General features: G+C 31.9%; 1 pseudogene; it reads left to right on the top strand.

Annotated features, from left to right (window-relative positions):
- Window positions 1-1,140, top strand: part of LOC103658130 — a 59,663-nt pseudogene extending 58,523 nt beyond the window's left edge.
- The last annotated feature ends 12,335 nt before the right edge of the window (window positions 1,141-13,475 follow it).

Raw genomic sequence — 13,475 nt, 5'->3', positions numbered from 1 at the left:
CAGAGAAGCTGTGGATTTAAGTTATGTATGTCAGGTTGTTGATGAATCATTTATTTACCATGAGCACAGGGTAATGCTCTGTTACTCTCTATTTATGCCCTGTGTGTGTTTCTGCACGCATTTAGAGATCCTTGGTGAACCTTTCCAACATCTGGTTTCACTAAAATCATTAACTCCTTGATCAGAGACAGTAGTGTTACATGTCCATGTAATACTTTATGTTAAAAAAAAATATACAAGTACTCTTCTATTGGTCAAGAATGTTAGCTAAAATACAAAAATTTATTCACATGCATAAAATTAATGGAAATCAGTGGCATTTTCTATTTGATATCTTGTTAATGATATGACATGTTATAAAGCACAAGGCCATCTGAAGGCATCTGGAAGACAACCCAGCTCTGGAGAAACTGTTGCTTCATATTCAGGGGAATGTGGGCTTTGTGTTCCCAAAGGACCTCACTGAGATCAGGAACATGCTGTTGGCCAATATGGGGTTCCAACGGGGACCTGTGCCAGTGTCATGGCTCCATGTGAAGTCACTGTGCCAGCCCAGAAAACTGAGAAGACCTCCTTCTTTTAGGCTTTAGGCATCTCCAGGGGCACCATTGAAATCCTGAGTGATGTGCAGCTGATTAAGACTAGAGCCAAACTGGGAGCCAGTGAAGCCATGCTGCTGACCATCTCTCCCTTCTCCTTTGGGCTAATCATCCAAGCAGGTATTTGACGGAGGTAGCATCTACAACCTTGAAGTGTTTTGGCAACACAGAGGAAACTACACTCTTACTTCTTGGAAGGTGTCCACAGTGTTGCCAGCATCTGTCTGCAGATTGGTTACCCAGCTGTTGCATCAGTACCCTATTTTAACATCATGGATACAGGCGGGTCCTGGCTTTGTCTGAGTAGACTGATTACATCTTCTCAAGGCCTTCTTGGTTGATCCATCTGCATTTGTGGCAGCTGCCCCCTTGGTCATTGCCCCATAACTACTGCCACCCTCTCTATTCCTGTTGCTGCCACAGCCTCAACCAAGGTTGAAGCAAAGGAAGATTCTAAGGAATTGAAGGAGCATATGGGATTTGATCTCTTTGACTAATCACCAAAAAGCAACCAATTCAGCCAGCTCTATTTGTGAAACAAAGAAATAAACATTTACTTCTCTAAAAATATAATAATAATAATAAATAAATAATAATAATAATAAATTACATGTATTTAGAGGTAAATGTGTGGAAGTCAATTCATAGCACATATCTTTGTTGAATCCTCTGGATTTGGGAACAAGAGACCTGTATGTGAGTTGCCCTGCTCTACTATCTCTTGTCTGAGTGACTTAATACAAATTATTTAACTGCTCTGAACTTTGGTATTATTGTTTATAAAACTGGGCTAATGATAACAAACCATCATTTTGTGAATTAAGTTAATAGTATACCTGCAAAAAAAAAAAAAACTTTGTAAACTGAAATATTTCTGTTTATAAAGTACTGGCCTGTGCCATGGTGTTTTGTTTTGTTTTGTTTTTTAATAAAATTGGTGTTGTACATGATATTCACCATAGAATCTTCTAAAAGTTCAAATGAAAAGCTATTAATGAGGTAATCATAACATGTACTTTATCTTTTGAATGAAAAATAGTAACAATCTTGCAGGTAAGTATTTTAGATTTTATTAAATATAATGTTTCTTGATCTCAGGCTATATTGCCATATACCTGAGTCTTGGTTTTATCCACGTATATATGCATTTGGTTATTTAAGCTTGTTGCAATCTTAACTTTGTTAAGTAGATTTGTTAATCTGGCCTTACTTGTATATTAAAGAATACTTTTATTATAAATTTTGCTCAGTAATAAATGAATATAGATGAATTAAATATATAATAGATACTTAAGATAGTCAATGCCACAAAAAATATTTTGACATTTTCTCTGTGACTATAGACACTAAAAGATTTGTCTTAGTTGGTGGTGATGACATATAAATAATTTACCTTACTTTTAGAGTTGTCCATATAATCAAAAAAATTTCAAACTAAATTAATTTTATTCATATGCAGTTTCTGGATTAATAGTTCTGAAACTCAGTTGAGTTACTGGCCACTTTTGAGAATCAATGTAAGTTATTATTCTCTACAGAAGAATATGCAAACTCCCAGACGCTGGGTATTTTGCATGAGGTTCCAGAAGATTCCTGGATTCCTGTTGACATCCATAGATCCATGGAACCCATATTAGGATATCTTGCTTGAGTAATTATTATTTTTCTTTTTTTTTAATTGAGGTATAATTAAAATAATGTGTTAGTTTGAGGTGCACAACATCATAATTAGATATTTGTATATACTGCAAAATGGCCATCACAGTAAGTTTCATTAACATCCTTCCCCATATATAGTTATAATTTTTTTAATGAGATCTTAAAAGTTCGCATTATAAGAACAAAAATTTTTGAGTAGTTAATTTTTATTTCAAAAAAAACAAATACTTAAACATTTGGATACAATTTACAACACACAAAACTCCCTATAGGACTTCCTATAGTCCCACCTGGAGGAATTCACTTTTGGCATTAACCATGCAATCAAATATTCTTATACAGCTTCACCTATAATTAATGCATATTACATCATTGAACTGAAACATCATCGTTTTTAAACCAGTCTTCTTGCTAGTAAACATTTAGCATGCTTGTTTTTTTTTTCATATTCTAACCCAACCACAGTGAACTTACTTTTAGCTAATGAAATATTTCCAGAAGTAAATTGTAGAATAAAAGGATACAAACCTTTTTTTTTTTTAAGGTTTCAGATTAAATTTCCCTCTGGAGATGTTTTACCAACTTTAATTACTATCCAAAGTTGATAGTCAAGGTCCCACTTCCCTGAATTTTTGCCCCTACTACATATTAGTACTTTAAAGTCTTTGCAAATTTTGAATATGAAACTTATGAATTTATTGTAATTTCATGATTACTAAATGGACTTAAAAATCAAGCTAAATTATCTATAATTTATACAGTAGCAAAAGCAAGCCATAAAAAAATGAAATCTTGCTATTTGCAATGATGTGGATGGAACTAGAGGGTATTATGCTAAGCAAAATAAGTCAGAGAAAGACAATTATATGATCTCACTGATATGCAGAATTTAGGAAACAAGGCAGAGAATCATAGGGGAAGAGTGGGGGAAGAAGACAAACCATAAGAGATTTTTAATCTCGGAAACAAATTGAGGGTTGCTTAAGGGGAGAGGGACGGAGGGATGGGATAACTGGGTGATGGATATTGGGGAGGGTATATGTTGTGGTGAGTGCTGGGTGTTGTGTAAGACTTATGAATCACAGACCTGTATCCCTGAAACAAATAATACATTATATGTTAATTAATTGAATTTAAATTAAAAATAAATTAAAAAATAATAATATACAGTAGCAAAAACAGACAACTAGGGCTTGGTCACTACAAACGTGGCAAGAGAGTTGATGCCTCGGAATAGATAAGAAGGAAGCTTTTCTCCCAGTGATACTTGGCGCTTGGAAAAGCAGGGATCAAAAAAATAATTAAACACATAGCTATTAGACAACTAGAGTTTGTATCTCAGTTTTAAGGCATCCTAGCTATAAAATAATAGGCAAATTATGTAATCACTGTGAAACTTTGTTTACTCATTTGGAAAATGGAGTTAGTATTATTGTCTGTTTCATAGAATTTTTGTGAAGGTTTGATATTGCAAATCAGGACCTTAGCATTGTGTTTGGTATGTACTAGGAGAGCAATATAAGTTTACTATTATTATTCTTTATTGGTATTTGTTACCATTTTAATGACATTAGCAGCATGTTTCAAATCGAAAAATAATTTGGGCAATGTGGATTTATTTCATTATTGTATAATCATTTTGGATATTTTAACTTGAAAATGATTTTCTGTTGTACTTGGTGCTTTGAATATATTCTGAAGTCATTTTTTATGAAGCTGATGAATAGCAAATTACATTTTAATATGTTAAAATTGGATGCAAAAATGAACAATGGGACATATGGAAAAGTGGGAAACTAAGGTGAAATTACAAGGCATATTTTTGACTCCTCAGCATATTTGCCATAGAGGAATCACTGTGCCTCCTATACATATTTCAGTTGTTTTTTTAAAGTAAGTAAGATTTTGAGAAAGATACTTTTAACAAACTATCTCTGAATTGAACATCTTTTTTCCTTTTGGATGTAATAACCCATTTTTAAGGAGTAGACATACATTGGAATTTCAATTAACAAAATATGTGCATGTAATCTAAAGCAACAGTATTCCACTTCAGGCTCTTGCTCCAGAGGCAGTTACTAGAAACCACTCTTGCTTTTACTTGTCTTAGTGACTGCATTCATTAATCTTCATTCCTTATACTTCTAAGTCTTGCAAATGTGATTTTATTCCTACACAGATGAAAATTAGCTTATTTAAATATCCATCCCCCAACCATTGCTACTCCCCCATACCTTAATGTTTTAAGTGAGATTATTATGATTAGCTATTCTAGTAATAACTTTGTAACTTTAAATACATATAGAATCTCCTATATCTTATTCCATGAACAGCAGACATTAACTTTTAACTCTTTACCACAAGATATGAGAATTTTATATTCTCCACCTTAAACCTCCATCATTTATTTCCCTTCAACTTTCCATAACATTCTGATACATATTTCTGTGGTAGAGGGTTGTTTGTCTATCTCCCTTTTTTTATAGACCAAAATATTGCATAGCATTCTTACAGACTCAAAATTATCTTCTCGTACCTCCTTCTTTCCACTTACCTGCATCTTCTTCTGATCATTTTCAATTCACCACTCTCATCTCACTTTGTCTGTTAGAGATGCCCTCTCAAAGACATACTGATACATTCAAGCTGAAAGTTATGCTGTGGTTATTATCAGTCCCACCAAATTTATTATGTGTGATGCCATTTTAATCCTTAAGTGGAGCCCTTTATAAGCTTCAACTCCTCCACAATGCTATTTTCTCATGCTTTCTTGCATACTCCCCAGTGCCTAATACCGTTCTGGACACTCAGTAAACATCCCTCAAAGTTGTTTAATTGTAATTAAAAGTCATCACACTCAGGCATGTCATTTATGATTAGGGTGAATCTTTTGTGTTAAAGTGAACCTTTCACAGAAAATGTTTCTGTAAACAGGTAGTTTGATCTTGAAGAAGGATGAAAACATAGATGGCAGATTATTATACAAGGTTATTGGAGAGCAGCTTTTCATCTTCACTGACAGAGAGTTTATGATAAGAATAAAGTTTAGTTTTAGGAAGAATATTAAAAATGCTTTTATTGCATTTGAAGGTTTTAGAACAATAGAAAAAAATGTATAAGCTTCTGCTCTAAATCTTTTTTTTTTAAGATTTTATTTATTTATTTGACAGAGATAGAGACAGCCAGCAAGAGAGGGAACACAAGCAGGGGGAGTGGGAGAGGAAAAAGCAGGCTCACAGCAGAGGAGCCTGATGTGGGGCTTGATCCCATAACGCCGGGATCACGCCCTGAGCCGAAGGCAGACGCTTAACCGCTGTGCCACCCAGGCGCCCCTGCTGTAAATCTTTTAAACAACAAGCCAGATTCTCATTTTTCTCCCAAAAAGCCATCTTTGGTGGGGGGAATGCTTGTGTGCTAGGAGATATTTTAATTTATTATTATAGTAAAATAATATTCTGTTTGAGTATTGTAATAACACTGTATGGTGACAGAGTAGCTACACTTGTGGTGAGCACAGCATGATATGTAGAGTTATCAAATCACTATATTGTACACCTGAAACTAATGTGACATTGTCAACTATACTTCAGTAAAAAAAAAATCAAATTCTAAATTTAAAATGTATTTTTTATAAAAGATTATTAAGAGTATTCAGAAATACTGTTTATAAATAGAGGAAACAGTAACATATGTCCTATTATATATTGCTTTGTATATTGTATATTGTCCTCTAATTGGTTTTTGCTTTTTGCTACCTACTTTTTTCAGTTTGTCATTTGTAAAACCCCTATGAAATGTAGAAATCAGAAAGGAAAAGAAGACACTTTTTCAAAAATCGTTTTCTCAAAAGAACAGAATATCAAGAGAGATAGTTTTTTTTAAAAAAAAATCTTACATCTGTGAGAAATAAAGCATTTTAAAAATATCTATGGATTTAAAAACAGCATTTGAAACTATGAAATCCCTGATGCATTTCTCATAGGACTTTAATGGCTGTGACCTACAAATCCCAGAGTAAACTAAAAAAATTATCCCGAGTATCATATTCAAGCAACCCTAAATTTATCACTTAATAATGTCACTACAGATCAATACAAAGAAGATGGAATTTAATAAGGTTTAACATACCCAGCAATACGTGCCCACCACAGACATTTTTTGACAGCAGTGCTGTCCAGCAGCACTTCCTGAGACCATGGAAATGTTTTGTTCTTCCGTGTATGGTGAGGTGATCACTAGCCACACGCGGCTGTTGAGCACTTGACAGATTGCTAGTATAACTGAAAAGGGGATTTTAATTTGATTTGTTTAACTGCATATGACTAGTGGCTAATGTATTGGACAGTGCAGCCTTAGAGAAAAGGAGAACTTGGATACATTATCAGTTTCCTGGCAGGAAACACATTGTACAATCAACAGGATTTAAGTAAGATAAATAGTGATAATATATTGTGTATTTATGGCATTTGTAAAAAGAATACTTGACAGAAAAGCTCAAAGGATGGGAAGGAAAAAGTAGGAATCATCGTAAGGCTCTTACACTACAAAAAAAAAAAAAGTGGTATAAAGGATGGTTTTCAACAAGTGGTGCTGGGATGATAAAATATATATGAGCAACTAAATTAACCTTGATATATACCTCACACCTTATATAAAATTAACTTGAACTGGATCATATTCCTATGTATATAACGTAAAACTATAAAACTTCTATAAGAAACCATAAAAGAAAATCATTTTTTCCTTTTGCTAGGCAGAGGTCTTGGATATGATAGAAAAGTGTACTCCAAAAAAGAAAAAAAAGATAAACTGGACTTTATAAAAATTAAGTATTTTGCTATTAAAAAAAGCTTAACTGAAAAGACTCCAGAAAAGAATCCAGGAAAGTAGGTACAGGGGTGAAGGAAATAAAAAGGCAAAGGTGAAGCCCAGAGACAAGCAAGTCTTAGTAAATGGATTTTTGCAATATAATGTAGATGCCATCCATGAGCACCCTGTTCTGTTGTCTGAAAAATATTATTATGACTTAAAAACTTCTATGTCATTCTGTGATGAGTCCATTATTACTTTGGTAAGCAAAATCTTTGCATTTGGTTTGCATTATTATGGTAAGCAAAAGTAGCTGTAAAATGCAGGTGGTTCAGTTTACCAGGAAGTTAAATCACTTGCACAACTATGTAAATAGTAACAAATACAAGTATGATAATTATTATTTTTTGAATTTGTCTTTATTAGTGAGTATGTAATGGTATCAAATTTTGATTTAATTTGCATTGCCAGATTACCAATTTTATGTTGAACATGTTTTTCATAGACTTATTTATCAATTATATATCATTGATGAAACATCCATGAAAATAATTTACCCACTTTATATTGGGTTGTCGTCTTATTGAGTGAGAACAACTCTTTTTTCATATTTGCAATGTATATCAATGCTGAACAGACAGATAAATATTTAGGTATAAATATAGATATGTAAACATAGCTATAAATATTTATAATCATAAATAAAACAATTGAAATTATATATATGGAATGAAAAGGTAAGCCATGGAGTGGGAGAAAAAATATTTTATTGTATATTATTTATGTATTTTGTTATATAGCATATATACATTGTAATATATAATTTTTTCTTCCACTCCACTGCTTACCTTTTCATTTTTTTAATAGTGTCTTTCAAATACAATGGTTTTGATTTGAATAAAATTTATCAAATGTTTTTCTTTTAGCTAAAAGTATTTGCTTAACCCAAGGTTGCCAAGATTTTCTCCTATTTTTCCATTTAGAAAGTTTATTGTTTAGCCTTTATGCTTTGGTCTTTGTTCTAATTTGAGTAAAATTTTGTCTGGTGTGAGGTAAGGATCAATATTTATTTATTTCTAAATGTGCATATGGATATTACAGCACCATTTGTTTAAAAATATATAATTCTTTTTGTTGAATCAACGTGGCATGTTGTAGAAACATCAGTTGACCACAGATGTGTGGGTACACTTGAAAACTCCCTATTTGTTTCCATTGGCCCTTTTGTCTATCCATATACTAATACCATATAGTTTTGATTACTTAGATTTGTATTAAATCTTGAAATCTGGTAATCCAAGTTCCTCAACTTTGTTCTTAATCAAATTTGTTTTGCTAGTGCGGATTCTTTACATTTGCATGTGAACATTATACTTAGCTTATCAACTTTTGTACAAAGCTTACTGGGATTTTGATTATAATTGAGTTGGGTCTATAAATTTAGAGAGAATTGACATAACATTATTGATTTTCTAAAGAACATAATATATTTATCCATTTATTTAAGTCTTTATTTTCTTTCAGCAATGTTTTGTATTTTTCAATGTACATATTTTACATATACTTTAATTTATCCCTAAGTATTTGTTTTTTGTTTTCGATGCTATTGTAAATGATATTTTTGAAAATTACATTTTATGAACGTTTGTAGTCAGTACATACAAATACAATTGATTTTTTGTTTATGGATTTTCAATTCTCTAATTTGTCTTAATTCGCTTAGTTCTAATTGGTTTTTGTGAGATTCCTAAGTCTTATCTGCTTACCTGATCATGTTTCCTGAAAACAAAAACAATATTAACTAGAAATTATGAGAGTGATCATTCTTGTCTTGTTTCTGATGATAGGGAAAGCATTTAGGTTGTTCGTTATCAAGTGTGGTGTTAGCTAGAAGTTTGTTTGTTTGTTTTTTTACGTTTTCATTTAAATTCCAGTTAATAGACACTGTAATATTAGCTTCAGGTGTATGGCATAATGATTCAACGTTTCTATACAACACTTGGTGCTCATCAAAATAAGTGCACTCCTCAGTCTCCACCAACTATTTAATCCATCCGCCCACCCACTGGTAACCATCAGTTTGTTCTCTATAGTTAAGAATCTGTTTCTTGGTTTGCCTCTGTCCTTTTTTACCCCTTTATTAACTAGGAGTTTTTAATAAATGTCTTTTATCAAGAGGGGGAGCTTTATCCTTTTTCTTCCTATTTTGCTAAAATTTTATTGTCTGCAAGTGTTGAGGTTTACCAATCTTTTTATCTGTTCCTTGAGTCAATCATGTTTTTGTTTTTTTCTTTTAGTCTTTACAGAGGAACACATTAATTTTCTCATAGTTAAACATAGGATAAGCCTCATTTTGTCATGATGTATTATCCTTTTTCAATTCATCTTATTAAAATTACGTTAAAGATTTTGGCATTTATGTTTATAAGGGTTGTTAGCCTGTAATTTTTGCTTTGGAATGTCTGTGATAGAGGGGTAATTTTGTTCTTAAAAAATTAGTTGGGAAATGTAACCTTTTATATTTTCTAAAAGAATGTGTGTCAGACTAGTATTTAATTCTAACTCAAATATTTGTAAAACTCAGTGATACCATCTGGATCCAGAATTTTCTTTGTTGAAGTTTTAAATTATGAATTCAATTTCTTTAATAGAAATAGGGTTACTAAGATTTTTTTATTTCCTCTTAGGTCAGTTTTATTAATTTGTATCTGTCAAGGAATTTAAATATTGTGTCTAATTTTTCAATTTTAATGACATGAAATTGTTCATAGTAATCTTAATTGTCTTTTTAATGTCTGTTCATTATGTACTGATGTCTCCTTGTTATTGGTAACTTAGAGCCTTTTTTCCCTCTTGATCAGCCTAGCTAGAAATGTATCAATATTTTTTATCTTTTCAAAGAATAAGCTTGTAGTTTCATTGATTTTTCTCTATTTTTTTCTTAATTTACCAACACTTTCTATTTTGTTATTTCCCATTATTACATTTTCATTTAATGTGATCTCATTTTATCACTTCCTAAAGTGGAAAGTTAGATCATTAGTTTTAAATCATTTTCCTTCTCTAATGTAAATCTTTAAAGCTATGAAAAATTTCCCCTTAAGCACTGATATAAGTATATCCCACAATTTTTTATATACTCTATTTTCATTTTTATTCATTTTTCAATGTTTTTTATTTGTCCTTGAGATTTCTCCCTTGGCTCATGGGCTCTATTCAAACATATTGATTGATTTTCCAGTTATTTGTGGAACTCCTAGATTTCCTTGTTATTCATTTCTAATTTTATTCCATTGTAACCAGAAAACAAATATTTGATTATTTCACCTCTTAAATTTATTGAGTATTTTTCACTGCCCAGGATGTATCTTTGTGAATGTTCTATGTGCACTTGGAAATAATTTCTGTCCTGTAGTGCTTGGGTGGAGTTGGTTGACAGTGTTATTTTTTAATATTTTTATTTCCATCTGTACTATTACAGAAAAAGGAGTGTTGAAATCACAGGCTATAACACAGACTATAGTAGATTTGTCTACTCCTTCAGTTCTATCAATTTTTTTTTGAAGATTTTATTTATTTATTTGACAGAGAGAGACAGCCAGCGAGAGAGGGAACACAGGCAGGGGGAGTGGGAGAGGAAGAAGCAGGCTCCCAGTGGAGGAGCTTGATGTGGGGCTCGATCCTGGGACTCTGGGATCATGCCCTGAGCCGAAGGCAGACGCTTAACAACTGAGTCACCCAGGTGCCCCAGTTCTATCAATTTTTAAAAATTTATTTAGAATCTGTTACAATGTGCAGAAATTTACATTTTTCTATCTTCCTAAAGAATTAATCATTTTAACATGATCAAATGTGTTTCTTTATTACTAGAAATATTCCTTTTGCTGAATTCTAGTTTGCTGGAGTTCCAGTTTGTTCTGAATAGTGTTTGAATGACATATCTCTTCAAATACTTTTTCATTTAACCTATGTATGTCTTTACTTTTAAAGTGTATTCTGTGATAGACTACCTGTAACTTCCTTTTGCTTTATTAATATAGCCTTACAATTTCTGCCTTTTAATTGGAATGTTTAGACAATTATATTTAATATAACTAGCAATACTTTGGGATTACAGTCTATCCTGCTGTATGTTTTATTGTTCCATCTTTTTATCCATGTTTTTATTCTTTTTTCCTTTTTTCCCTTGTCTTATTTTGGAGTGAGTATTTTTAGAATTCAACTTTATCTCCATCTTTGTCTCATTAGCTGTATAACTTCATTTTATTTTTATAGTGATTTCTAGTATTTAAATATTTATATTTAACTTATCACCATCTACTGTCATACCACTTACATGTATACCCTTAACCAATGTTATTTCACATATTTAAGACCCATATACTGATAGCCTCCCTAATTCTTCCTTCCATTCTTTGTCTTATTTTTGCATAGATTTATTTCTATGTATGTTACAAACTCTAAAATGCATTACGTTTAATAATTGATTTTTAAATAAAATTTTTAAATGAGAAAAAATGCCTTTTATAGTTACTCACATATTTACTGTTTCTGGCATTCATCATGCCTTTGTGTGGATACAGATTCCCATGTGGTGCTACTTTCCTTCTGCCTAAAGAACTTTCTTTAGCATTTCTTGTAATGCAGAAAACTTTCTCAGTTACTATTTGTATGAAAATTATCTTACTTTCATTTTTGAAGGATATTTTCTTTGGTATTTAATTTGGATTTAACAGGTGGTTTTGTTGTTGTTGTTGTTGTTGTTTTGGTTTTTTTTTTTTTTTTTTTTTTTTTTTTTTTTTTTGGGTCCCAGATGGACTAAAGAGATGTTGACATGATTCTTATTTTTCTTCTTTTCTATTAAACAAGTCTTTTTCTCTTCAGCATTCTTTAAGATTTTCTTTTAAAGGTTTTCAGAAATTTGAATTTGGTGTGCCTGGGTCTGATTTTCTTTATATTTCCTCAGTTTGAAGTTTGATAAGCTTCTTGGATTTGTCAATTTAATTGTCATAAATTTTGGAAAATTTTTCAGTATTATATTTTCCAATATAATTTCTGTCCCCTTCTCTTTCCTTCCCTTCTGGCCTTCCAATTGCATGAGTGTTCCAACTGCTTGGTTTTCTCTCATATTTCACTCCTTCTCAGTCTATTATTTTTCAGTCTTTTTTCCCCTCTCTGTGTTATAGTTTGGATAGTTTTTTGTTGTTACAGTTTCAGGTTTACTTATCTTTTTATATAACGTCTACTTTGATTTTAAATATATTTAGTGAATTTTCATTTCAGATATTGTATTTTTTTTTATTTTTAGAAGTTCCATTTTTTGTATTCAAATTTCTTATCTCCTATTTTTATGTTTTCCTTTCAGCCAGTTTGTATGGGCTATTATAATGGCTTATCTGTTAATTCCCTCGTTTTTGAAATTTCCAGATCTTCAACATTGCTGACATGAATTTTGACTATGAATCATATTTTGTTGATTCTTTATATGCCTTGTCATGTTTTATTCAATGCTTGATATTCTGAATATTCCATTCTTGAAAATCTGGATTTTGCTATCTTCCTTTAAAAAGTGCAAAAAGTTGTTGTGGCAAACAGTTAATTTACTTGAAATTTAGTTTGTTCCTGTACAGGCTCTATTTACTAGAATTTACTCTAAGGTATAATTGTTTGGGGATCTCTGTTAAATATCCTGTGCTTCTGTAAGTTTTGTCCTCTCTCACTTGCTACATCTTGAACCCTGTTTAAATTCTGGGATTTGTTTGGTTTATAATTCTGAGATAGTTGTTCTTTCCTTCCTTCATCTTGTGGAGTCTCACCTCTCAAACATGCAGGTTAGTGTGTGCCTAAAGACTCAAAGGGACCTCTATACAGATTTCTAGAGCTCTTTCTCTACAGATTCGTTCATATTCTTTGCTTCACAAATTCAAGCCATCTTTATTTCCCTCCACTTCAATCTCTATCTCCTCCACTATGATAGACAACCAGGTTTTTGGATTTGTTCTTCTCTGTACCAGAGTCCAGAAATTGCTTCTAGGCAGAAAACTAGAAAATCATAGAAATCATCTCATTAATCCCCTTTTTTAGGAATCATGGGTCTGTGCTGCCTGGATGTCCAATGGATGGAAACATTTGTGTTATATATGCTCCCCAGTATTTCTTCACAGTTGTTTTTACTTACAGACAGTGGGAGGGGAAGCCTCAGAGCAGTGGAGGAAGAAATCTCCCTACCTCAATTTTTAACATTTATACCACTTCCTTCCTGGTACCATCTACCTTGTTTCTTGTATCATTACCTGATTCTATGGTTTCAATTCTGTTCCTAGGTATTTATAATTTAACTTTCTTGAGTGCCTAGAATGTTTCATGATCTATATGCTTTACACATTTTATATAATCTAATCCCATGGT

The sequence above is a fragment of the Ursus maritimus genome, unplaced genomic scaffold (assembly GCF_017311325.1).
Source record: "Ursus maritimus isolate PB19 unplaced genomic scaffold, ASM1731132v1 scaffold_11, whole genome shotgun sequence".
Lineage (NCBI taxonomy): Eukaryota > Metazoa > Chordata > Mammalia > Carnivora > Ursidae > Ursus > Ursus maritimus.
This window is presented reverse-complemented; position numbering and strand designations above follow the sequence as displayed.